This window comes from Rhinoderma darwinii, unplaced genomic scaffold (genome assembly GCF_050947455.1).
Source record: "Rhinoderma darwinii isolate aRhiDar2 unplaced genomic scaffold, aRhiDar2.hap1 Scaffold_938, whole genome shotgun sequence".
NCBI classification, from domain to species: Eukaryota; Metazoa; Chordata; class Amphibia; order Anura; family Rhinodermatidae; genus Rhinoderma; species Rhinoderma darwinii.
Window position 1 is genome coordinate 113803 of NW_027464512.1, and position 26671 is coordinate 140473.

At 42.9% G+C, this 26671-nt stretch overlaps 22 non-coding genes across 22 annotated transcripts; all 22 read left to right on the top strand.

The window, feature by feature from the left end:
* Positions 1–739: 739 nt before the first annotated feature.
* TRNAD-GUC (transfer RNA aspartic acid (anticodon GUC)) lies at positions 740–811 on the top strand. The gene has a single exon. It is a non-coding gene; the product is annotated as a tRNA-Asp (tRNA).
* A 1082-nt stretch (positions 812–1893) lies between these two features.
* On the top strand, positions 1894–1965 carry TRNAD-GUC (transfer RNA aspartic acid (anticodon GUC)). The gene has a single exon. It is a non-coding gene; the product is annotated as a tRNA-Asp (tRNA).
* Positions 1966–3047: 1082 nt separating this feature from the next.
* On the top strand, positions 3048–3119 carry TRNAD-GUC (transfer RNA aspartic acid (anticodon GUC)). Its single transcript has one exon. It is a non-coding gene; the product is annotated as a tRNA-Asp (tRNA).
* Positions 3120–4201: 1082 nt separating this feature from the next.
* Positions 4202–4273, top strand: TRNAD-GUC (transfer RNA aspartic acid (anticodon GUC)). The gene has a single exon. It is a non-coding gene; the product is annotated as a tRNA-Asp (tRNA).
* A 1082-nt stretch (positions 4274–5355) lies between these two features.
* TRNAD-GUC (transfer RNA aspartic acid (anticodon GUC)) lies at positions 5356–5427 on the top strand. Its single transcript has one exon. It is a non-coding gene; the product is annotated as a tRNA-Asp (tRNA).
* A 1058-nt stretch (positions 5428–6485) lies between these two features.
* TRNAD-GUC (transfer RNA aspartic acid (anticodon GUC)) lies at positions 6486–6557 on the top strand. The gene has a single exon. It is a non-coding gene; the product is annotated as a tRNA-Asp (tRNA).
* Positions 6558–7639: 1082 nt separating this feature from the next.
* TRNAD-GUC (transfer RNA aspartic acid (anticodon GUC)) lies at positions 7640–7711 on the top strand. Its single transcript has one exon. It is a non-coding gene; the product is annotated as a tRNA-Asp (tRNA).
* A 1082-nt stretch (positions 7712–8793) lies between these two features.
* TRNAD-GUC (transfer RNA aspartic acid (anticodon GUC)) lies at positions 8794–8865 on the top strand. The gene has a single exon. It is a non-coding gene; the product is annotated as a tRNA-Asp (tRNA).
* Positions 8866–9947: 1082 nt separating this feature from the next.
* On the top strand, positions 9948–10019 carry TRNAD-GUC (transfer RNA aspartic acid (anticodon GUC)). The gene has a single exon. It is a non-coding gene; the product is annotated as a tRNA-Asp (tRNA).
* A 1082-nt stretch (positions 10020–11101) lies between these two features.
* On the top strand, positions 11102–11173 carry TRNAD-GUC (transfer RNA aspartic acid (anticodon GUC)). The gene has a single exon. It is a non-coding gene; the product is annotated as a tRNA-Asp (tRNA).
* Positions 11174–12255: 1082 nt separating this feature from the next.
* TRNAD-GUC (transfer RNA aspartic acid (anticodon GUC)) lies at positions 12256–12327 on the top strand. The gene has a single exon. It is a non-coding gene; the product is annotated as a tRNA-Asp (tRNA).
* A 1081-nt stretch (positions 12328–13408) lies between these two features.
* On the top strand, positions 13409–13480 carry TRNAD-GUC (transfer RNA aspartic acid (anticodon GUC)). Its single transcript has one exon. It is a non-coding gene; the product is annotated as a tRNA-Asp (tRNA).
* Positions 13481–14561: 1081 nt separating this feature from the next.
* Positions 14562–14633, top strand: TRNAD-GUC (transfer RNA aspartic acid (anticodon GUC)). The gene has a single exon. It is a non-coding gene; the product is annotated as a tRNA-Asp (tRNA).
* A 1081-nt stretch (positions 14634–15714) lies between these two features.
* TRNAD-GUC (transfer RNA aspartic acid (anticodon GUC)) lies at positions 15715–15786 on the top strand. Its single transcript has one exon. It is a non-coding gene; the product is annotated as a tRNA-Asp (tRNA).
* Positions 15787–16868: 1082 nt separating this feature from the next.
* TRNAD-GUC (transfer RNA aspartic acid (anticodon GUC)) lies at positions 16869–16940 on the top strand. The gene has a single exon. It is a non-coding gene; the product is annotated as a tRNA-Asp (tRNA).
* A 1081-nt stretch (positions 16941–18021) lies between these two features.
* TRNAD-GUC (transfer RNA aspartic acid (anticodon GUC)) lies at positions 18022–18093 on the top strand. Its single transcript has one exon. It is a non-coding gene; the product is annotated as a tRNA-Asp (tRNA).
* Positions 18094–19174: 1081 nt separating this feature from the next.
* Positions 19175–19246, top strand: TRNAD-GUC (transfer RNA aspartic acid (anticodon GUC)). Its single transcript has one exon. It is a non-coding gene; the product is annotated as a tRNA-Asp (tRNA).
* A 2223-nt stretch (positions 19247–21469) lies between these two features.
* On the top strand, positions 21470–21541 carry TRNAD-GUC (transfer RNA aspartic acid (anticodon GUC)). The gene has a single exon. It is a non-coding gene; the product is annotated as a tRNA-Asp (tRNA).
* Positions 21542–22623: 1082 nt separating this feature from the next.
* TRNAD-GUC (transfer RNA aspartic acid (anticodon GUC)) lies at positions 22624–22695 on the top strand. The gene has a single exon. It is a non-coding gene; the product is annotated as a tRNA-Asp (tRNA).
* A 1080-nt stretch (positions 22696–23775) lies between these two features.
* TRNAD-GUC (transfer RNA aspartic acid (anticodon GUC)) lies at positions 23776–23847 on the top strand. Its single transcript has one exon. It is a non-coding gene; the product is annotated as a tRNA-Asp (tRNA).
* Positions 23848–24931: 1084 nt separating this feature from the next.
* TRNAD-GUC (transfer RNA aspartic acid (anticodon GUC)) lies at positions 24932–25003 on the top strand. The gene has a single exon. It is a non-coding gene; the product is annotated as a tRNA-Asp (tRNA).
* A 1082-nt stretch (positions 25004–26085) lies between these two features.
* On the top strand, positions 26086–26157 carry TRNAD-GUC (transfer RNA aspartic acid (anticodon GUC)). Its single transcript has one exon. It is a non-coding gene; the product is annotated as a tRNA-Asp (tRNA).
* The last annotated feature ends 514 nt before the right edge of the window (positions 26158–26671 follow it).

Below are 26671 nucleotides of genomic sequence, written 5' to 3' on the forward strand. Positions count from 1 at the left end.
TGCTGTGAAACAGCATCCTGCTGATAGGACAGAGTCAGAGGCTGGGAGGAAGCCCCACCTCAGGAGAATCGCTGCTGTTACCTCCCAGTTGTCTTATAAATCCTCATTTACATATTTAGAAAAAAGCTCATAACTTTTGAAATAATAAACGTTTTGGGACACAATTTTCACTAGTATTATCAGTGTGACAGCGCCTATCAAATTAGCTAGGAGATAGGGAAGTACAAGTGACAGAGCCTATTTAAATAGGACGAAATTGCAGTACCAGGATTATTATCTGTCTTACAAGCAGATACATTTAGAAAAATGCTAATTTTCTCTACAATTTTCTCTACGATTCGGATTGTATCGACCACATTTTACCACTTACATAAAGTACAATGTGTCACGAGAAAACAATCTCAGAATGCTTGGATAAATAAAAGAATTCCAAAGTTATTACCACATAAAGAGAAGACAATATGTCATTGCCATATTTATTCATTTTCCTATCATAGGGGGGCACACTAATCTGTATTAGAGTTGTTGAATGGTCTCAGTGGTGTCAGATTAATAGTGAATAACGAGCACAGGGATGTGGGGGGCATAGCATAGTTACCAAAACAAAGACCACTCTCGGCATCGGACACGCCATACAGACCCATTCCACATATATGCCATTTACACAATGCACTCAGGCCACACATGCGCCGCCGCTAGGCCTGCTCCACGCAACTCACACAGCCGTGGTATCAGCAGGTCCTCGTTAGTATAGTGGAGAGTATCCCCGCCTGTCACGCGGGAGACCGGGGTTCGATTCCCCGACGGGGAGAATTGTCACTTTTAGACACATCAATAACCAGAATTATAAAACAAGACTCTTTCTTTTCACTTTGGGCGGTGTAATGTTTTCTGTATGACGCTGTCCAATCAGCTTCTGCACCCTTCCCTGTCCAGCAACACAGTGTGATCTTATAGTATACAGCTTTCATTCCCAATTCTGTATTCAACTGGCTATATCTCAGGCTCTGTCACAGCTAGAACTGTGATTCTACTGTCATATGAAAGATTGGAATCTCCCCTTTCATATGCCACCAGAACCGCGGTTCTAGGTCGTCCACAGCCCGAGATATGGCTGTTTGAATGGATCCCCCTTCCCTCTAGACTGTCTCCTAATGCTGTGAAACAGCATCCTGCTGATAGGACAGAGTCAGAGGCTGGGAGGAAGCCCCACCTCAGGAGAATCGCTGCTGTTACCTCCCAGTTGTCTTATAAATCCTCATTTACATATTTAGAAAAAAGCTCATAACTTTTGAAATAATAAACGTTTTGGGACACAATTTTCACTAGTATTATCAGTGTGACAGCGCCTATCAAATTAGCTAGGAGATAGGGAAGTACAAGTGACAGAGCCTATTTAAATAGGACGAAATTGCAGTACCAGGATTATTATCTGTCTTACAAGCAGATACATTTAGAAAAATGCTAATTTTCTCTACAATTTTCTCTACGATTCGGATTGTATCGACCACATTTTACCACTTACATAAAGTACAATGTGTCACGAGAAAACAATCTCAGAATGCTTGGATAAATAAAAGAATTCCAAAGTTATTACCACATAAAGAGAAGACAATATGTCATTGCCATATTTATTCATTTTCCTATCATAGGGGGGCACACTAATCTGTATTAGAGTTGTTGAATGGTCTCAGTGGTGTCAGATTAATAGTGAATAACGAGCACAGGGATGTGGGGGCATAGCATAGTTACCAAAACAAAGACCACTCTCGGCATCGGACACGCCATACAGACCCATTCCACATATATGCCATTTACACAATGCACTCAGGCCACACATGCGCCGCCGCTAGGCCTGCTCCACGCAACTCACACAGCCGTGGTATCAGCAGGTCCTCGTTAGTATAGTGGAGAGTATCCCCGCCTGTCACGCGGGAGACCGGGGTTCGATTCCCCGACGGGGAGAATTGTCACTTTTAGACACATCAATAACCAGAATTATAAAACAAGACTCTTTCTTTTCACTTTGGGCGGTGTAATGTTTTCTGTATGACGCTGTCCAATCAGCTTCTGCACCCTTCCCTGTCCAGCAACACAGTGTGATCTTATAGTATACAGCTTTCATTCCCAATTCTGTATTCAACTGGCTATATCTCAGGCTCTGTCACAGCTAGAACTGTGATTCTACTGTCATATGAAAGATTGGAATCTCCCCTTTCATATGCCACCAGAACCGCGGTTCTAGGTCGTCCACAGCCCGAGATATGGCTGTTTGAATGGATCCCCCTTCCCTCTAGACTGTCTCCTAATGCTGTGAAACAGCATCCTGCTGATAGGACAGAGTCAGAGGCTGGGAGGAAGCCCCACCTCAGGAGAATCGCTGCTGTTACCTCCCAGTTGTCTTATAAATCCTCATTTACATATTTAGAAAAAAGCTCATAACTTTTGAAATAATAAACGTTTTGGGACACAATTTTCACTAGTATTATCAGTGTGACAGCGCCTATCAAATTAGCTAGGAGATAGGGAAGTACAAGTGACAGAGCCTATTTAAATAGGACGAAATTGCAGTACCAGGATTATTATCTGTCTTACAAGCAGATACATTTAGAAAAATGCTAATTTTCTCTACAATTTTCTCTACGATTCGGATTGTATCGACCACATTTTACCACTTACATAAAGTACAATGTGTCACGAGAAAACAATCTCAGAATGCTTGGATAAATAAAAGAATTCCAAAGTTATTACCACATAAAGAGAAGACAATATGTCATTGCCATATTTATTCATTTTCCTATCATAGGGGGGCACACTAATCTGTATTAGAGTTGTTGAATGGTCTCAGTGGTGTCAGATTAATAGTGAATAACGAGCACAGGGATGTGGGGGCATAGCATAGTTACCAAAACAAAGACCACTCTCGGCATCGGACACGCCATACAGACCCATTCCACATATATGCCATTTACACAATGCACTCAGGCCACACATGCGCCGCCGCTAGGCCTGCTCCACGCAACTCACACAGCCGTGGTATCAGCAGGTCCTCGTTAGTATAGTGGAGAGTATCCCCGCCTGTCACGCGTGAGACCGGGGTTCGATTCCCCGACGGGGAGAATTGTCACTTTTAGACACATCAATAACCAGAATTATAAAACAAGACTCTTTCTTTTCACTTTGGGCGGTGTAATGTTTTCTGTATGACGCTGTCCAATCAGCTTCTGCACCCTTCCCTGTCCAGCAACACAGTGTGATCTTATAGTATACAGCTTTCATTCCCAATTCTGTATTCAACTGGCTATATCTCAGGCTCTGTCACAGCTAGAACTGTGATTCTACTGTCATATGAAAGATTGGAATCTCCCCTTTCATATGCCACCAGAACCGCGGTTCTAGGTCGTCCACAGCCCGAGATATGGCTGTTTGAATGGATCCCCCTTCCCTCTAGACTGTCTCCTAATGCTGTGAAACAGCATCCTGCTGATAGGACAGAGTCAGAGGCTGGGAGGAAGCCCCACCTCAGGAGAATCGCTGCTGTTACCTCCCAGTTGTCTTATAAATCCTCATTTACATATTTAGAAAAAAGCTCATAACTTTTGAAATAATAAACGTTTTGGGACACAATTTTCACTAGTATTATCAGTGTGACAGCGCCTATCAAATTAGCTAGGAGATAGGGAAGTACAAGTGACAGAGCCTATTTAAATAGGACGAAATTGCAGTACCAGGATTATTATCTGTCTTACAAGCAGATACATTTAGAAAAATGCTAATTTTCTCTACAATTTTCTCTACGATTCGGATTGTATCGACCACATTTTACCACTTACATAAAGTACAATGTGTCACGAGAAAACAATCTCAGAATGCTTGGATAAATAAAAGAATTCCAAAGTTATTACCACATAAAGAGAAGACAATATGTCATTGCCATATTTATTCATTTTCCTATCATAGGGGGGCACACTAATCTGTATTAGAGTTGTTGAATGGTCTCAGTGGTGTCAGATTAATAGTGAATAACGAGCACAGGGATGTGGGGGCATAGCATAGTTACCAAAACAAAGACCACTCTCGGCATCGGACACGCCATACAGACCCATTCCACATATATGCCATTTACACAATGCACTCAGGCCACACATGCGCCGCCGCTAGGCCTGCTCCACGCAACTCACACAGCCGTGGTATCAGCAGGTCCTCGTTAGTATAGTGGAGAGTATCCCCGCCTGTCACGCGGGAGACCGGGGTTCGATTCCCCGACGGGGAGAATTGTCACTTTTAGACACATCAATAACCAGAATTATAAAACAAGACTCTTTCTTTTCACTTTGGGCGGTGTAATGTTTTCTGTATGACGCTGTCCAATCAGCTTCTGCACCCTTCCCTGTCCAGCAACACAGTGTGATCTTATAGTATACAGCTTTCATTCCCAATTCTGTATTCAACTGGCTATATCTCAGGCTCTGTCACAGCTAGAACTGTGATTCTACTGTCATATGAAAGATTGGAATCTCCCCTTTCATATGCCACCAGAACCGCGGTTCTAGGTCGTCCACAGCCCGAGATATGGCTGTTTGAATGGATCCCCCTTCCCTCTAGACTGTCTCCTAATGCTGTGAAACAGCATCCTGCTGATAGGACAGAGTCAGAGGCTGGGAGGAAGCCCCACCTCAGGAGAATCGCTGCTGTTACCTCCCAGTTGTCTTATAAATCCTCATTTACATATTTAGAAAAAAGCTCATAACTTTTGAAATAATAAACGTTTTGGGACACAATTTTCACTAGTATTATCAGTGTGACAGCGCCTATCAAATTAGCTAGGAGATAGGGAAGTACAAGTGACAGAGCCTATTTAAATAGGACGAAATTGCAGTACCAGGATTATTATCTGTCTTACAAGCAGATACATTTAGAAAAATGCTAATTTTCTCTACAATTTTCTCTACGATTCGGATTGTATCGACCACATTTTACCACTTACATAAAGTACAATGTGTCACGAGAAAACAATCTCAGAATGCTTGGATAAATAAAAGAATTCCAAAGTTATTACCACATAAAGAGAAGACAATATGTCATTGCCATATTTATTCATTTTCCTATCATAGGGGGGCACACTAATCTGTATTAGAGTTGTTGAATGGTCTCAGTGGTGTCAGATTAATAGTGAATAACGAGCACAGGGATGTGGGGGCATAGCATAGTTACCAAAACAAAGACCACTCTCGGCATCGGACACGCCATACAGACCCATTCCACATATATGCCATTTACACAATGCACTCAGGCCACACATGCGCCGCCGCTAGGCCTGCTCCACGCAACTCACACAGCCGTGGTATCAGCAGGTCCTCGTTAGTATAGTGGAGAGTATCCCCGCCTGTCACGCGGGAGACCGGGGTTCGATTCCCCGACGGGGAGAATTGTCACTTTTAGACACATCAATAACCAGAATTATAAAACAAGACTCTTTCTTTTCACTTTGGGCGGTGTAATCAGCTTCTGCACCCTTTCCTGTCCAGCAACACAGTGTGATCTTATAGTATACAGCTTTCATTCCCAATTCTGTATTCAACTGGCTATATCTCAGGCTCTGTCACAGCTAGAACTGTGATTCTACTGTCATATGAAAGATTGGAATCTCCCCTTTCATATGCCACCAGAACCGCGGTTCTAGGTCGTCCACAGCCCGAGATATGGCTGTTTGAATGGATCCCCCTTCCCTCTAGACTGTCTCCTAATGCTGTGAAACAGCATCCTGCTGATAGGACAGAGTCAGAGGCTGGGAGGAAGCCCCACCTCAGGAGAATCGCTGCTGTTACCTCCCAGTTGTCTTATAAATCCTCATTTACATATTTAGAAAAAAGCTCATAACTTTTGAAATAATAAACGTTTTGGGACACAATTTTCACTAGTATTATCAGTGTGACAGCGCCTATCAAATTAGCTAGGAGATAGGGAAGTACAAGTGACAGAGCCTCTTTAAATAGGACGAAATTGCAGTACCAGGATTATTATCTGTCTTACAAGCAGATACATTTAGAAAAATGCTAATTTTCTCTACAATTTTCTCTACGATTCGGATTGTATCGACCACATTTTACCACTTACATAAAGTACAATGTGTCACGAGAAAACAATCTCAGAATGCTTGGATAAATAAAAGAATTCCAAAGTTATTACCACATAAAGAGAAGACAATATGTCATTGCCATATTTATTCATTTTCCTATCATAGGGGGGCACACTAATCTGTATTAGAGTTGTTGAATGGTCTCAGTGGTGTCAGATTAATAGTGAATAACGAGCACAGGGATGTGGGGGCATAGCATAGTTACCAAAACAAAGACCACTCTCGGCATCGGACACGCCATACAGACCCATTCCACATATATGCCATTTACACAATGCACTCAGGCCACACATGCGCCGCCGCTAGGCCTGCTCCACGCAACTCACACAGCCGTGGTATCAGCAGGTCCTCGTTAGTATAGTGGAGAGTATCCCCGCCTGTCACGCGGGAGACCGGGGTTCGATTCCCCGACGGGGAGAATTGTCACTTTTAGACACATCAATAACCAGAATTATAAAACAAGACTCTTTCTTTTCACTTTGGGCGGTGTAATGTTTTCTGTATGACGCTGTCCAATCAGCTTCTGCACCCTTCCCTGTCCAGCAACACAGTGTGATCTTATAGTATACAGCTTTCATTCCCAATTCTGTATTCAACTGGCTATATCTCAGGCTCTGTCACAGCTAGAACTGTGATTCTACTGTCATATGAAAGATTGGAATCTCCCCTTTCATATGCCACCAGAACCGCGGTTCTAGGTCGTCCACAGCCCGAGATATGGCTGTTTGAATGGATCCCCCTTCCCTCTAGACTGTCTCCTAATGCTGTGAAACAGCATCCTGCTGATAGGACAGAGTCAGAGGCTGGGAGGAAGCCCCACCTCAGGAGAATCGCTGCTGTTACCTCCCAGTTGTCTTATAAATCCTCATTTACATATTTAGAAAAAAGCTCATAACTTTTGAAATAATAAACGTTTTGGGACACAATTTTCACTAGTATTATCAGTGTGACAGCGCCTATCAAATTAGCTAGGAGATAGGGAAGTACAAGTGACAGAGCCTATTTAAATAGGACGAAATTGCAGTACCAGGATTATTATCTGTCTTACAAGCAGATACATTTAGAAAAATGCTAATTTTCTCTACAATTTTCTCTACGATTCGGATTGTATCGACCACATTTTACCACTTACATAAAGTACAATGTGTCACGAGAAAACAATCTCAGAATGCTTGGATAAATAAAAGAATTCCAAAGTTATTACCACATAAAGAGAAGACAATATGTCATTGCCATATTTATTCATTTTCCTATCATAGGGGGGCACACTAATCTGTATTAGAGTTGTTGAATGGTCTCAGTGGTGTCAGATTAATAGTGAATAACGAGCACAGGGATGTGGGGGCATAGCATAGTTACCAAAACAAAGACCACTCTCGGCATCGGACACGCCATACAGACCCATTCCACATATATGCCATTTACACAATGCACTCAGGCCACACATGCGCCGCCGCTAGGCCTGCTCCACGCAACTCACACAGCCGTGGTATCAGCAGGTCCTCGTTAGTATAGTGGAGAGTATCCCCGCCTGTCACGCGGGAGACCGGGGTTCGATTCCCCGACGGGGAGAATTGTCACTTTTAGACACATCAATAACCAGAATTATAAAACAAGACTCTTTCTTTTCACTTTGGGCGGTGTAATGTTTTCTGTATGACGCTGTCCAATCAGCTTCTGCACCCTTCCCTGTCCAGCAACACAGTGTGATCTTATAGTATACAGCTTTCATTCCCAATTCTGTATTCAACTGGCTATATCTCAGGCTCTGTCACAGCTAGAACTGTGATTCTACTGTCATATGAAAGATTGGAATCTCCCCTTTCATATGCCACCAGAACCGCGGTTCTAGGTCGTCCACAGCCCGAGATATGGCTGTTTGAATGGATCCCCCTTCCCTCTAGACTGTCTCCTAATGCTGTGAAACAGCATCCTGCTGATAGGACAGAGTCAGAGGCTGGGAGGAAGCCCCACCTCAGGAGAATCGCTGCTGTTACCTCCCAGTTGTCTTATAAATCCTCATTTACATATTTAGAAAAAAGCTCATAACTTTTGAAATAATAAACGTTTTGGGACACAATTTTCACTAGTATTATCAGTGTGACATCGCCTATCAAATTAGCTAGGAGATAGGGAAGTACAAGTGACAGAGCCTATTTAAATAGGACGAAATTGCAGTACCAGGATTATTATCTGTCTTACAAGCAGATACATTTAGAAAAATGCTAATTTTCTCTACAATTTTCTCTACGATTCGGATTGTATCGACCACATTTTACCACTTACATAAAGTACAATGTGTCACGAGAAAACAATCTCAGAATGCTTGGATAAATAAAAGAATTCCAAAGTTATTACCACATAAAGAGAAGACAATATGTCATTGCCATATTTATTCATTTTCCTATCATAGGGGGGCACACTAATCTGTATTAGAGTTGTTGAATGGTCTCAGTGGTGTCAGATTAATAGTGAATAACGAGCACAGGGATGTGGGGGCATAGCATAGTTACCAAAACAAAGACCACTCTCGGCATCGGACACGCCATACAGACCCATTCCACATATATGCCATTTACACAATGCACTCAGGCCACACATGCGCCGCCGCTAGGCCTGCTCCACGCAACTCACACAGCCGTGGTATCAGCAGGTCCTCGTTAGTATAGTGGAGAGTATCCCCGCCTGTCACGCGGGAGACCGGGGTTCGATTCCCCGACGGGGAGAATTGTCACTTTTAGACACATCAATAACCAGAATTATAAAACAAGACTCTTTCTTTTCACTTTGGGCGGTGTAATGTTTTCTGTATGACGCTGTCCAATCAGCTTCTGCACCCTTTCCTGTCCAGCAACACAGTGTGATCTTATAGTATACAGCTTTCATTCCCAATTCTGTATTCAACTGGCTATATCTCAGGCTCTGTCACAGCTAGAACTGTGATTCTACTGTCATATGAAAGATTGGAATCTCCCCTTTCATATGCCACCAGAACCGCGGTTCTAGGTCGTCCACAGCCCGAGATATGGCTGTTTGAATGGATCCCCCTTCCCTCTAGACTGTCTCCTAATGCTGTGAAACAGCATCCTGCTGATAGGACAGAGTCAGAGGCTGGGAGGAAGCCCCACCTCAGGAGAATCGCTGCTGTTACCTCCCAGTTGTCTTATAAATCCTCATTTACATATTTAGAAAAAAGCTCATAACTTTTGAAATAATAAACGTTTTGGGACACAATTTTCACTAGTATTATCAGTGTGACAGCGCCTATCAAATTAGCTAGGAGATAGGGAAGTACAAGTGACAGAGCCTCTTTAAATAGGACGAAATTGCAGTACCAGGATTATTATCTGTCTTACAAGCAGATACATTTAGAAAAATGCTAATTTTCTCTACAATTTTCTCTACGATTCGGATTGTATCGACCACATTTTACCACTTACATAAAGTACAATGTGTCACGAGAAAACAATCTCAGAATGCTTGGATAAATAAAAGAATTCCAAAGTTATTACCACATAAAGAGAAGACAATATGTCATTGCCATATTTATTCATTTTCCTATCATAAGGGGGCACACTAATCTGTATTAGAGTTGTTGAATGGTCTCAGTGGTGTCAGATTAATAGTGAATAACGAGCACAGGGATGTGGGGGCATAGCATAGTTACCAAAACAAAGACCACTCTCGGCATCGGACACGCCATACAGACCCATTCCACATATATGCCATTTACACAATGCACTCAGGCCACACATGCGCCGCCGCTAGGCCTGCTCCACGCAACTCACACAGCCGTGGTATCAGCAGGTCCTCGTTAGTATAGTGGAGAGTATCCCCGCCTGTCACGCGGGAGACCGGGGTTCGATTCCCCGACGGGGAGAATTGTCACTTTTAGACACATCAATAACCAGAATTATAAAACAAGACTCTTTCTTTTCACTTTGGGCGGTGTAATGTTTTCTGTATGACGCTGTCCAATCAGCTTCTGCACCCTTCCCTGTCCAGCAACACAGTGTGATCTTATAGTATACAGCTTTCATTCCCAATTCTGTATTCAACTGGCTATATCTCAGGCTCTGTCACAGCTAGAACTGTGATTCTACTGTCATATGAAAGATTGGAATCTCCCCTTTCATATGCCACCAGAACCGCGGTTCTAGGTCGTCCACAGCCCGAGATATGGCTGTTTGAATGGATCCCCCTTCCCTCTAGACTGTCTCCTAATGCTGTGAAACAGCATCCTGCTGATAGGACAGAGTCAGAGGCTGGGAGGAAGCCCCACCTCAGGAGAATCGCTGCTGTTACCTCCCAGTTGTCTTATAAATCCTCATTTACATATTTAGAAAAAAGCTCATAACTTTTGAAATAATAAACGTTTTGGGACACAATTTTCACTAGTATTATCAGTGTGACAGCGCCTATCAAATTAGCTAGGAGATAGGGAAGTACAAGTGACAGAGCCTATTTAAATAGGACGAAATTGCAGTACCAGGATTATTATCTGTCTTACAAGCAGATACATTTAGAAAAATGCTAATTTTCTCTACAATTTTCTCTACGATTCGGATTGTATCGACCACATTTTACCACTTACATAAAGTACAATGTGTCACGAGAAAACAATCTCAGAATGCTTGGATAAATAAAAGAATTCCAAAGTTATTACCACATAAAGAGAAGACAATATGTCATTGCCATATTTATTCATTTTCCTATCATAGGGGGGCACACTAATCTGTATTAGAGTTGTTGAATGGTCTCAGTGGTGTCAGATTAATAGTGAATAACGAGCACAGGGATGTGGGGGCATAGCATAGTTACCAAAACAAAGACCACTCTCGGCATCGGACACGCCATACAGACCCATTCCACATATATGCCATTTACACAATGCACTCAGGCCACACATGCGCCGCCGCTAGGCCTGCTCCACGCAACTCACACAGCCGTGGTATCAGCAGGTCCTCGTTAGTATAGTGGAGAGTATCCCCGCCTGTCACGCGGGAGACCGGGGTTCGATTCCCCGACGGGGAGAATTGTCACTTTTAGACACATCAATAACCAGAATTATAAAACAAGACTCTTTCTTTTCACTTTGGGCGGTGTAATGTTTTCTGTATGACGCTGTCCAATCAGCTTCTGCACCCTTTCCTGTCCAGCAACACAGTGTGATCTTATAGTATACAGCTTTCATTCCCAATTCTGTATTCAACTGGCTATATCTCAGGCTCTGTCACAGCTAGAACTGTGATTCTACTGTCATATGAAAGATTGGAATCTCCCCTTTCATATGCCACCAGAACCGCGGTTCTAGGTCGTCCACAGCCCGAGATATGGCTGTTTGAATGGATCCCCCTTCCCTCTAGACTGTCTCCTAATGCTGTGAAACAGCATCCTGCTGATAGGACAGAGTCAGAGGCTGGGAGGAAGCCCCACCTCAGGAGAATCGCTGCTGTTACCTCCCAGTTGTCTTATAAATCCTCATTTACATATTTAGAAAAAAGCTCATAACTTTTGAAATAATAAACGTTTTGGGACACAATTTTCACTAGTATTATCAGTGTGACAGCGCCTATCAAATTAGCTAGGAGATAGGGAAGTACAAGTGACAGAGCCTCTTTAAATAGGACGAAATTGCAGTACCAGGATTATTATCTGTCTTACAAGCAGATACATTTAGAAAAATGCTAATTTTCTCTACAATTTTCTCTACGATTCGGATTGTATCGACCACATTTTACCACTTACATAAAGTACAATGTGTCACGAGAAAACAATCTCAGAATGCTTGGATAAATAAAAGAATTCCAAAGTTATTACCACATAAAGAGAAGACAATATGTCATTGCCATATTTATTCATTTTCCTATCATAAGGGGGCACACTAATCTGTATTAGAGTTGTTGAATGGTCTCAGTGGTGTCAGATTAATAGTGAATAACGAGCACAGGGATGTGGGGGCATAGCATAGTTACCAAAACAAAGACCACTCTCGGCATCGGACACGCCATACAGACCCATTCCACATATATGCCATTTACACAATGCACTCAGGCCACACATGCGCCGCCGCTAGGCCTGCTCCACGCAACTCACACAGCCGTGGTATCAGCAGGTCCTCGTTAGTATAGTGGAGAGTATCCCCGCCTGTCACGCGGGAGACCGGGGTTCGATTCCCCGACGGGGAGAATTGTCACTTTTAGACACATCAATAACCAGAATTATAAAACAAGACTCTTTCTTTTCACTTTGGGCGGTGTAATGTTTTCTGTATGACGCTGTCCAATCAGCTTCTGCACCCTTCCCTGTCCAGCAACACAGTGTGATCTTATAGTATACAGCTTTCATTCCCAATTCTGTATTCAACTGGCTATATCTCAGGCTCTGTCACAGCTAGAACGTGATTCTACTGTCATATGAAAGATTGGAATCTCCCCTTTCATATGCCACCAGAACCGCGGTTCTAGGTCGTCCACAGCCCGAGATATGGCTGTTTGAATGGATCCCCCTTCCCTCTAGACTGTCTCCTAATGCTGTGAAACAGCATCCTGCTGATAGGACAGAGTCAGAGGCTGGGAGGAAGCCCCACCTCAGGAGAATCGCTGCTGTTACCTCCCAGTTGTCTTATAAATCCTCATTTACATATTTAGAAAAAAGCTCATAACTTTTGAAATAATAAACGTTTTGGGACACAATTTTCACTAGTATTATCAGTGTGACAGCGCCTATCAAATTAGCTAGGAGATAGGGAAGTACAAGTGACAGAGCCTCTTTAAATAGGACGAAATTGCAGTACCAGGATTATTATCTGTCTTACAAGCAGATACATTTAGAAAAATGCTAATTTTCTCTACAATTTTCTCTACGATTCGGATTGTATCGACCACATTTTACCACTTACATAAAGTACAATGTGTCACGAGAAAACAATCTCAGAATGCTTGGATAAATAAAAGAATTCCAAAGTTATTACCACATAAAGAGAAGACAATATGTCATTGCCATATTTATTCATTTTCCTATCATAAGGGGGCACACTAATCTGTATTAGAGTTGTTGAATGGTCTCAGTGGTGTCAGATTAATAGTGAATAACGAGCACAGGGATGTGGGGGCATAGCATAGTTACCAAAACAAAGACCACTCTCGGCATCGGACACGCCATACAGACCCATTCCACATATATGCCATTTACACAATGCACTCAGGCCACACATGCGCCGCCGCTAGGCCTGCTCCACGCAACTCACACAGCCGTGGTATCAGCAGGTCCTCGTTAGTATAGTGGAGAGTATCCCCGCCTGTCACGCGGGAGACCGGGGTTCGATTCCCCGACGGGGAGAATTGTCACTTTTAGACACATCAATAACCAGAATTATAAAACAAGACTCTTTCTTTTCACTTTGGGCGGTGTAATGTTTTCTGTATGACGCTGTCCAATCAGCTTCTGCACCCTTCCCTGTCCAGCAACACAGTGTGATCTTATAGTATACAGCTTTCATTCCCAATTCTGTATTCAACTGGCTATATCTCAGGCTCTGTCACAGCTAGAACGTGATTCTACTGTCATATGAAAGATTGGAATCTCCCCTTTCATATGCCACCAGAACCGCGGTTCTAGGTCGTCCACAGCCCGAGATATGGCTGTTTGAATGGATCCCCCTTCCCTCTAGACTGTCTCCTAATGCTGTGAAACAGCATCCTGCTGATAGGACAGAGTCAGAGGCTGGGAGGAAGCCCCACCTCAGGAGAATCGCTGCTGTTACCTCTCAGTTGTCTTATAAATCCTCATTTACATATTTAGAAAAAAGCTCATAACTTTTGAAATAATAAACGTTTTGGGACACAATTTTCACTAGTATTATCAGTGTGACAGCGCCTATCAAATTAGCTAGGAGATAGGGAAGTACAAGTGACAGAGCCTCTTTAAATAGGACGAAATTGCAGTACCAGGATTATTATCTGTCTTACAAGCAGATACATTTAGAAAAATGCTAATTTTCTCTACAATTTTCTCTACGATTCGGATTGTATCGACCACATTTTACCACTTACATAAAGTACAATGTGTCACGAGAAAACAATCTCAGAATGCTTGGATAAATAAAAGAATTCCAAAGTTATTACCACATAAAGAGAAGACAATATGTCATTGCCATATTTATTCATTTTCCTATCATAAGGGGGCACACTAATCTGTATTAGAGTTGTTGAATGGTCTCAGTGGTGTCAGATTAATAGTGAATAACGAGCACAGGGATGTGGGGGCATAGCATAGTTACCAAAACAAAGACCACTCTCGGCATCGGACACGCCATACAGACCCATTCCACATATATGCCATTTACACAATGCACTCAGGCCACACATGCGCCGCCGCTAGGCCTGCTCCACGCAACTCACACAGCCGTGGTATCAGCAGGTCCTCGTTAGTATAGTGGAGAGTATCCCCGCCTGTCACGCGGGAGACCGGGGTTCGATTCCCCGACGGGGAGAATTGTCACTTTTAGACACATCAATAACCAGAATTATAAAACAAGACTCTTTCTTTTCACTTTGGGCGGTGTAATGTTTTCTGTATGACGCTGTCCAATCAGCTTCTGCACCCTTCCCTGTCCAGCAACACAGTGTGATCTTATAGTATACAGCTTTCATTCCCAATTCTGTATTCAACTGGCTATATCTCAGGCTCTGTCACAGCTAGAACGTGATTCTACTGTCATATGAAAGATTGGAATCTCCCCTTTCATATGCCACCAGAACCGCGGTTCTAGGTCGTCCACAGCCCGAGATATGGCTGTTTGAATGGATCCCCCTTCCCTCTAGACTGTCTCCTAATGCTGTGAAACAGCATCCTGCTGATAGGACAGAGTCAGAGGCTGGGAGGAAGCCCCACCTCAGGAGAATCGCTGCTGTTACCTCCCAGTTGTCTTATAAATCCTCATTTACATATTTAGAAAAAAGCTCATAACTTTTGAAATAATAAACGTTTTGGGACACAATTTTCACTAGTATTATCAGTGTGACAGCGCCTATCAAATTAGCTAGGAGATAGGGAAGTACAAGTGACAGAGCCTATTTAAATAGGACGAAATTGCAGTACCAGGATTATTATCTGTCTTACAAGCAGATACATTTAGAAAAATGCTAATTTTCTCTACAATTTTCTCTACGATTCGGATTGTATCGACCACATTTTACCACTTACATAAAGTACAATGTGTCACGAGAAAACAATCTCAGAATGCTTGGATAAATAAAAGAATTCCAAAGTTATTACCACATAAAGAGAAGACAATATGTCATTGCCATATTTATTCATTTTCCTATCATAGGGGGGCACACTAATCTGTATTAGAGTTGTTGAATGGTCTCAGTGGTGTCAGATTAATAGTGAATAACGAGCACAGGGATGTGGGGGCATAGCATAGTTACCAAAACAAAGACCACTCTCGGCATCGGACACGCCATACAGACCCATTCCACATATATGCCATTTACACAATGCACTCAGGCCACACATGCGCCGCCGCTAGGCCTGCTCCACGCAACTCACACAGCCGTGGTATCAGCAGGTCCTCGTTAGTATAGTGGAGAGTATCCCCGCCTGTCACGCGGGAGACCGGGGTTCGATTCCCCGACGGGGAGAATTGTCACTTTTAGACACATCAATAACCAGAATTATAAAACAAGACTCTTTCTTTTCACTTTGGGCGGTGTAATGTTTTCTGTATGACGCTGTCCAATCAGCTTCTGCACCCTTTCCTGTCCAGCAACACAGTGTGATCTTATAGTATACAGCTTTCATTCCCAATTCTGTATTCAACTGGCTATATCTCAGGCTCTGTCACAGCTAGAACTGTGATTCTACTGTCATATGAAAGATTGGAATCTCCCCTTTCATATGCCACCAGAACCGCGGTTCTAGGTCGTCCACAGCCCGAGATATGGCTGTTTGAATGGATCCCCCTTCCCTCTAGACTGTCTCCTAATGCTGTGAAACAGCATCCTGCTGATAGGACAGAGTCAGAGGCTGGGAGGAAGCCCCACCTCAGGAGAATCGCTGCTGTTACCTCCCAGTTGTCTTATAAATCCTCATTTACATATTTAGAAAAAAGCTCATAACTTTTGAAATAATAAACGTTTTGGGACACAATTTTCACTAGTATTATCAGTGTGACAGCGCCTATCAAATTAGCTAGGAGATAGGGAAGTACAAGTGACAGAGCCTCTTTAAATAGGACGAAATTGCAGTACCAGGATTATTATCTGTCTTACAAGCAGATACATTTAGAAAAATGCTAATTTTCTCTACAATTTTCTCTACGATTCGGATTGTATCGACCACATTTTACCACTTACATAAAGTACAATGTGTCACGAGAAAACAATCTCAGAATGCTTGGATAAATAAAAGAATTCCAAAGTTATTACCACATAAAGAGAAGACAATATGTCATTGCCATATTTATTCATTTTCCTATCATAAGGGGGCACACTAATCTGTATTAGAGTTGTTGAATGGTCTCAGTGGTGTCAGATTAATAGTGAATAACGAGCACAGGGATGTGGGGGCATAGCATAGTTACCAAAACAAAGACCACTCTCGGCATCGGACACGCCATACAGACCCATTCCACATATATGCCATTTACACAATGCACTCAGGCCACACATGCGCCGCCGCTAGGCCTGCTCCACGCAACTCACACAGCCGTGGTATCAGCAGGTCCTCGTTAGTATAGTGGAGAGTATCCCCGCCTGTCACGCGGGAGACCGGGGTTCGATTCCCCGACGGGGAGAATTGTCACTTTTAGACACATCAATAACCAGAATTATAAAACAAGACTCTTTCTTTTCACTTTGGGCGGTGTAATGTTTTCTGTATGACGCTGTCCAATCAGCTTCTGCACCCTTCCCTGTCCAGCAACACAGTGTGATCTTATAGTATACAGCTTTCATTCCCAATTCTGTATTCAACTGGCTATATCTCAGGCTCTGTCACAGCTAGAACGTGATTCTACTGTCATATGAAAGATTGGAATCTCCCCTTTCATATGCCACCAGAACCGCGGTTCTAGGTCGTCCACAGCCCGAGATATGGCTGTTTGAATGGATCCCCCTTCCCTCTAGACTGTCTCCTAATGCTGTGAAACAGCATCCTGCTGATAGGACAGAGTCAGAGGCTGGGAGGAAGCCCCACCTCAGGAGAATCGCTGCTGTTACCTCTCAGTTGTCTTATAAATCCTCATTTACATATTTAGAAAAAAGCTCATAACTTTTGAAATAATAAACGTTTTGGGACACAATTTTCACTAGTATTATCAGTGTGACAGCGCCTATCAAATTAGCTAGGAGATAGGGAAGTACAAGTGACAGAGCCTCTTTAAATAGGACGAAATTGCAGTACCAGGATTATTATCTGTCTTACAAGCAGATACATTTAGAAAAATGCTAATTTTCTCTACAATTTTCTCTACGATTCGGATTGTATCGACCACATTTTACCACTTACATAAAGTACAATGTGTCACGAGAAAACAATCTCAGAATGCTTGGATAAATAAAAGAATTCCAAAGTTATTACCACATAAAGAGAAGACAATATGTCATTGCCATATTTATTCATTTTCCTATCATAAGGGGGCACACTAATCTGTATTAGAGTTGTTGAATGGTCTCAGTGGTGTCAGATTAATAGTGAATAACGAGCACAGGGATGTGGGGGCATAGCATAGTTACCAAAACAAAGACCACTCTCGGCATCGGACACGCCATACAGACCCATTCCACATATATGCCATTTACACAATGCACTCAGGCCACACATGCGCCGCCGCTAGGCCTGCTCCACGCAACTCACACAGCCGTGGTATCAGCAGGTCCTCGTTAGTATAGTGGAGAGTATCCCCGCCTGTCACGCGGGAGACCGGGGTTCGATTCCCCGACGGGGAGAATTGTCACTTTTAGACACATCAATAACCAGAATTATAAAACAAGACTCTTTCTTTTCACTTTGGGCGGTGTAATGTTTTCTGTATGACGCTGTCCAATCAGCTTCTGCACCCTTCCCTGTCCAGCAACACAGTGTGATCTTATAGTATACAGCTTTCATTCCCAATTCTGTATTCAACTGGCTATATCTCAGGCTCTGTCACAGCTAGAACGTGATTCTACTGTCATATGAAAGATTGGAATCTCCCCTTTCATATGCCACCAGAACCGCGGTTCTAGGTCGTCCACAGCCCGAGATATGGCTGTTTGAATGGATCCCCCTTCCCTCTAGACTGTCTCCTAATGCTGTGAAACAGCATCCTGCTGATAGGACAGAGTCAGAGGCTGGGAGGAAGCCCCACCTCAGGAGAATCGCTGCTGTTACCTCTCAGTTGTCTTATAAATCCTCATTTACATATTTAGAAAAAAGCTCATAACTTTTGAAATAATAAACGTTTTGGGACACAATTTTCACTAGTATTATCAGTGTGACAGCGCCTATCAAATTAGCTAGGAGATAGGGAAGTACAAGTGACAGAGCCTCTTTAAATAGGACGAAATTGCAGTACCAGGATTATTATCTGTCTTACAAGCAGATACATTTAGAAAAATGCTAATTTTCTCTACAATTTTCTCTACGATTCGGATTGTATCGACCACATTTTACCACTTACATAAAGTACAATGTGTCACGAGAAAACAATCTCAGAATGCTTGGATAAATAAAAGAATTCCAAAGTTATTACCACATAAAGAGAAGACAATATGTCATTGCCATATTTATTCATTTTCCTATCATAAGGGGGCACACTAATCTGTATTAGAGTTGTTGAATGGTCTCAGTGGTGTCAGATTAATAGTGAATAACGAGCACAGGGATGTGGGGGCATAGCATAGTTACCAAAACAAAGACCACTCTCGGCATCGGACACGCCATACAGACCCATTCCACATATATGCCATTTACACAATGCACTCAGGCCACACATGCGCCGCCGCTAGGCCTGCTCCACGCAACTCACACAGCCGTGGTATCAGCAGGTCCTCGTTAGTATAGTGGAGAGTATCCCCGCCTGTCACGCGGGAGACCGGGGTTCGATTCCCCGACGGGGAGAATTGTCACTTTTAGACACATCAATAACCAGAATTATAAAACAAGACTCTTTCTTTTCACTTTGGGCGGTGTAATGTTTTCTGTATGACGCTGTCCAATCAGCTTCTGCACCCTTCCCTGTCCAGCAACACAGTGTGATCTTATAGTATACAGCTTTCATTCCCAATTCTGTATTCAACTGGCTATATCTCAGGCTCTGTCACAGCTAGAACGTGATTCTACTGTCATATGAAAGATTGGAATCTCCCCTTTCATATGCCACCAGAACCGCGGTTCTAGGTCGTCCACAGCCCGAGATATGGCTGTTTGAATGGATCCCCCTTCCCTCTAGACTGTCTCCTAATGCTGTGAAACAGCATCCTGCTGATAGGACAGAGTCAGAGGCTGGGAGGAAGCCCCACCTCAGGAGAATCGCTGCTGTTACCTCCCAGTTGTCTTATAAATCCTCATTTACATATTTAGAAAAAAGCTCATAACTTTTGAAATAATAAACGTTTTGGGACACAATTTTCACTAGTATTATCAGTGTGACAGCGCCTATCAAATTAGCTAGGAGATAGGGAAGTACAAGTGACAGAGCCTCTTTAAATAGGACGAAATTGCAGTACCAGGATTATTATCTGTCTTACAAGCAGATACATTTAGAAAAATGCTAATTTTCTCTACAATTTTCTCTACGATTCGGATTGTATCGACCACATTTTACCACTTACATAAAGTACAATGTGTCACAAGAAAACAATCTCAGAATGCTTGGATAAATAAAAGAATTCCAAAGTTATTACCACATAAAGAGAAGACAATATGTCATTGCCATATTTATTCATTTTCCTATCATAGGGGGGCACACTAATCTGTATTAGAGTTGTTGAATGGTCTCAGTGGTGTCAGATTAATAGTGAATAACGAGCACAGGGATGTGGGGGCATAGCATAGTTACCAAAACAAAGACCACTCTCGGCATCGGACACGCCATACAGACCCATTCCACATATATGCCATTTACACAATGTACTCAGGCCACACATGCGCCGCCGCTAGGCCTGCTCCACGCAACTCACACAGCCGTAGTATCAGCAGGTCCTCGTTAGTATAGTGGAGAGTATCCCCGCCTGTCACGCGGGAGACCGGGGTTCGATTCCCCGACGGGCAGAATTGTCACTTTTAGACACATCAATAACCAGAATTATAAAACAAGACTCTTTCTTTTCACTTTGGGCGGTGTAATGTTTTCTGTATGACGCTGTCCAATCAGCTTCTGCACCCTTCCCTGTCCAGCAACACAGTGTGATCTTATAGTATACAGCTTTCATTCCCAATTCTGTATATCTCAGGCTCTGTCACAGCTAGAACTGTGATTCTACTGTCATATGAAAGATTGGAATCTCCCCTTTCATATGCCACCAGAACCGCGGTTCTAGGTTGTCCACAGCCCGAGATATGGCTGTTTGAATGGATCCCCCTTCCCTCTAGACTGTCTCCTAATGCTGTGAAACAGCATCCTGCTGATAGGACAGAGTCAGAGGCTGGGAGGAAGCCCCACCTCAGGAGAATCGCTGCTGTTACCTCCCAGTTGTCTTATAAATCCTCATTTACATATTTAGAAAAAAGCTCATAACTTTTGAAATAATAAACGTTTTGGGACACAATTTTCACTAGTATTATCAGTGTGACAGCGCCTATCAAATTAGCTAGGAGATAGGGAAGTACAAGTGACAGAGCCTCTTTAAATAGGACGAAATTGCAGTACCAGGATTATTATCTGTCTTACAAGCAGATACATTTAGAAAAATGCTAATTTTCTCTACAATTTTCTCTACGATTCGGATTGTATCGACCACATTTTACCACTTACATAAAGTACAATGTGTCACGAGAAAACAATCTCAGAATGCTTGGATAAATAAAAGAATTCCAAAGTTATTACCACATAAAGAGAAGACAATATGTCATTGCCATATTTATTCATTTTCCTATCATAAGGGGGCACACTAATCTGTATTAGAGTTGTTGAATGGTCTCAGTGGTGTCAGATTAATAGTGAATAACGAGCACAGGGATGTGGGGGCATAGCATAGTTACCAAAACAAAGACCACTCTCGGCATCGGACACGCCATACAGGCCCATTCCACATATATGCCATTTACACAATGCACTCAGGCCACACATGCGCCGCCGCTAGGCCTGCTCCACGCAACTCACACAGCCGTGGTATCAGCAGGTCCTCGTTAGTATAGTGGAGAGTATCCCCGCCTGTCACGCGGGAGACCGGGGTTCGATTCCCCGACGGGGAGAATTGTCACTTTTAGACACATCAATAACCAGAATTATAAAACAAGACTCTTTCTTTTCACTTTGGGCGGTGTAATGTTTTCTGTATGACGCTGTCCAATCAGCTTCTGCACCCTTCCCTGTCCAGCAACACAGTGTGATCTTATAGTATACAGCTTTCATTCCCAATTCTGTATTCAACTGGCTATATCTCAGGCTCTGTCACAGCTAGAACTGTGATTCTACTGTCATATGAAAGATTGGAATCTCCCCTTTCATATGCCACCAGAACCGCGGTTCTAGGTCGTCCACAGCCCGAGATATGGCTGTTTGAATGGATCCCCCTTCCCTCTAGACTGTCTCCTAATGCTGTGAAACAGCATCCTGCTGATAGGACAGAGTCAGAGGCTGGGAGGAAGCCCCACCTCAGGAGAATCGCTGCTGTTACCTCCCAGTTGTCTTATAAATCCTCATTTACATATTTAGAAAAAAGCTCATAACTTTTGAAATAATAAACGTTTTGGGACACAATTTTCACTAGTATTATCAGTGTGACAGCGCCTATCAAATTAGCTAGGAGATAGGGAAGTACAAGTGACAGAGCCTCTTTAAATAGGACGAAATTGCAGTACCAGGATTATTATCTGTCTTACAAGCAGATACATTTAGAAAAATGCTAATTTTCTCTACAATTTTCTCTACGATTCGGATTGTATCGACCACATTTTACCACTTACATAAAGTACAATGTGTCACGAGAAAACAATCTCAGAATGCTTGGATAAATAAAAGAATTCCAAAGTTATTACCACATAAAGAGAAGACAATATGTCATTGCCATATTTATTCATTTTCCTATCATAGGGGGGCACACTAATCTGTATTAGAGTTGTTGAATGGTCTCAGTGGTGTCAGATTAATAGTGAATAACGAGCACAGGGATGTGGGGGCATAGCATAGTTACCAAAACAAAGACCACTCTCGGCATCGGACACGCCATACAGACCCATTCCACATATATGCCATTTACACAATGCACTCAGGCCACACATGCGCCGCCGCTAGGCCTGCTCCACGCAACTCACACAGCCGTGGTATCAGCAGGTCCTCGTTAGTATAGTGGAGAGTATCCCCGCCTGTCACGCGGGAGACCGGGGTTCGATTCCCCGACGGGGAGAATTGTCACTTTTAGACACATCAATAACCAGAATTATAAAACAAGACTCTTTCTTTTCACTTTGGGCGGTGTAATGTTTTCTGTATGACGCTGTCCAATCAGCTTCTGCACCCTTCCCTGTCCAGCAACACAGTGTGATCTTATAGTATACAGCTTTCATTCCCAATTCTGTATTCAACTGGCTATATCTCAGGCTCTGTCACAGCTAGAACTGTGATTCTACTGTCATATGAAAGATTGGAATCTCCCCTTTCATATGCCACCAGAACCGCGGTTCTAGGTCGTCCACAGCCCGAGATATGGCTGTTTGAATGGATCCCCCTTCCCTCTAGACTGTCTCCTAATGCTGTGAAACAGCATCCTGCTGATAGGACAGAGTCAGAGGCTGGGAGGAAGCCCCACCTCAGGAGAATCGCTGCTGTTACCTCCCAGTTGTCTTATAAATCCTCATTTACATATTTAGAAAAAAGCTCATAACTTTTGAAATAATAAACGTTTTGGGACACAATTTTCACTAGTATTATCAGTGTGACAGCGCCTATCAAATTAGCTAGGAGATAGGGAAGTACAAGTGACAGAGCCTCTTTAAATAGGACGAAATTGCAGTACCAGGATTATTATCTGTCTTACAAGCAGATACATTTAGAAAAATGCTAATTTTCTCTACAATTTTCTCTACGATTCGGATTGTATCGACCACATTTTACCACTTACATAAAGTACAATGTGTCACGAGAAAACAATCTCAGAATGCTTGGATAAATAAAAGAATTCCAAAGTTATTACCACATAAAGAGAAGACAATATGTCATTGCCATATTTATTCATTTTCCTATCATAAGGGGCACACTAATCTGTATTAGAGTTGTTGAATGGTCTCAGTGGTGTCAGATTAATAGTGAATAACGAGCACAGGGATGTGGGGCATAGCATAGTTACCAAAACAAAGACCACTCTCGGCATCGGACACGCCATACAGACCCATTCCACATATATGCCATTTACACAATGCACTCAGGCCACACATGCGCCGCCGCTAGGCCTGCTCCACGCAACTCACACAGCCGTGGTATCAGCAGGTCCTCGTTAGTATAGTGGAGAGTATCCCCGCCTGTCACGCGGGAGACCGGGGTTCGATTCCCCGACGGGGAGAATTGTCACTTTTAGACACATCAATAACCAGAATTATAAAACAAGACTCTTTCTTTTCACTTTGGGCGGTGTAATGTTTTCTGTATGACGCTGTCCAATCAGCTTCTGCACCCTTCCCTGTCCAGCAACACAGTGTGATCTTATAGTATACAGCTTTCATTCCCAATTCTGTATTCAACTGGCTATATCTCAGGCTCTGTCACAGCTAGAACTGTGATTCTACTGTCATATGAAAGATTGGAATCTCCCCTTTCATATGCCACCAGAACCGCGGTTCTAGGTCGTCCACAGCCCGAGATATGGCTGTTTGAATGGATCCCCCTTCCCTCTAGACTGTCTCCTAATGCTGTGAAACAGCATCCTGCTGATAGGACAGAGTCAGAGGCTGGGAGGAAGCCCCACCTCAGGAGAATCGCTGCTGTTACCTCCCAGTTGTCTTATAAATCCTCATTTACATATTTAGAAAAAAGCTCATAACTTTTGAAATAATAAACGTTTTGGGACACAATTTTCACTAGTATTATCAGTGTGACAGCGCCTATCAAATTAGCTAGGAGATAGGGAAGTACAAGTGACAGAGCCTCTTTAAATAGGACGAAATTGCAGTACCAGGATTATTATCTGTCTTACAAGCAGATACATTTAGAAAAATGCTAATTTTCTCTACAATTTTCTCTACGATTCGGATTGTATCGACCACATTTTACCACTTACATAAAGTACAATGTGTCACGAGAAAACAATCTCAGAATGCTTGGATAAATAAAAGAATTCCAAAGTTATTACCACACATAAAGAGAAGACAATATGTCATTGCCATATTTATTCATTTTCCTATCATAGGGGGGCACACTAATCTGTATTAGAGTTGTTGAATGGTCTCAGTGGTGTCAGATTAATAGTGAATAACGAGCACAGGGATGTGGGGGCATAGCATAGTTACCAAAACAAAGACCACTCTCGGCATCGGACACGCCATACAGACCCATTCCACATATATGCCATTTACACAATGCACTCAGGCCACACATGCGCCGCCGCTAGGCCTGCTCCACGCAACTCACACAGCCGTGGTATCAGCAGGTCCTCGTTAGTATAGTGGAGAGTATCCCCGCCTGTCACGCGGGAGACCGGGGTTCGATTCCCCGACGGGGAGAATTGTCACTTTTAGACACATCAATAACCAGAATTATAAAACAAGACTCTTTCTTTTCACTTTGGGCGGTGTAATGTTTTCTGTATGACGCTGTCCAATCAGCTTCTGCACCCTTCCCTGTCCAGCAACACAGTGTGATCTTATAGTATACAGCTTTCATTCCCAATTCTGTATTCAACTGGCTATATCTCAGGCTCTGTCACAGCTAGAACTGTGATTCTACTGTCATATGAAAGATTGGAATCTCCCCTTTCATATGCCACCAGAACCGCGGTTCTAGGTCGTCCACAGCCCGAGATATGGCTGTTTGAATGGATCCCCCTTCCCTCTAGACTGTCTCCTAATGCTGTGAAACAGCATCCTGCTGATAGGACAGAGTCAGAGGCTGGGAGGAAGCCCCACCTCAGGAGAATCGCTGCTGTTACCTCCCAGTTGTCTTATAAATCCTCATTTACATATTTAGAAAAAAGCTCATAACTTTTGAAATAATAAACGTTTTGGGACACAATTTTCACTAGTATTATCAGTGTGACAGCGCCTATCAAATTAGCTAGGAGATAGGGAAGTACAAGTGACAGAGCCTCTTTAAATAGGACGAAATTGCAGTACCAGGATTATTATCTGTCTTACAAGCAGATACATTTAGAAAAATGCTAATTTTCTCTACAATTTTCTCTACGATTCGGATTGTATCGACCACATTTTACCACTTACATAAAGTACAATGTGTCACGAGAAAACAATCTCAGAATGCTTGGATAAATAAAAGAATTCCAAAGTTATTACCACATAAAGAGAAGACAATATGTCATTGCCATATTTATTCATTTTCCTATCATAAGGGGGCACACTAATCTGTATTAGAGTTGTTGAATGGTCTCAGTGGTGTCAGATTAATAGTGAATAACGAGCACAGGGATGTGGGGGCATAGCATAGTTACCAAAACAAAGACCACTCTCGGCATCGGACACGCCATACAGACCCATTCCACATATATGCCATTTACACAATGCACTCAGGCCACACATGCGCCGCCGCTAGGCCTGCTCCACGCAACTCACACAGCCGTGGTATCAGCAGGTCCTCGTTAGTATAGTGGAGAGTATCCCCGCCTGTCACGCGGAAGACCGGGGTTCGATTCCCCGACGGGGAGAATTGTCACTTTTAGACACATCAATAACCAGAATTATAAAACAAGACTCTTTCTTTTCACTTTGGGCGGTGTAATGTTTTCTGTATGACGCTGTCCAATCAGCTTCTGCACCCTTCCCTGTCCAGCAACACAGTGTGATCTTATAGTATACAGCTTTCATTCCCAATTCTGTATTCAACTGGCTATATCTCAGGCTCTGTCACAGCTAGAACGTGATTCTACTGTCATATGAAAGATTGGAATCTCCCCTTTCATATGCCACCAGAACCGCGGTTCTAGGTCGTCCACAGCCCGAGATATGGCTGTTTGAATGGATCCCCCTTCCCTCTAGACTGTCTCCTAATGCTGTGAAACAGCATCCTGCTGATAGGACAGAGTCAGAGGCTGGGAGGAAGCCCCACCTCAGGAGAATCGCTGCTGTTACCTCTCAGTTGTCTTATAAATCCTCATTTACATATTTAGAAAAAAGCTCATAACTTTTGAAATAATAAACGTTTTGGGACACAATTTTCAC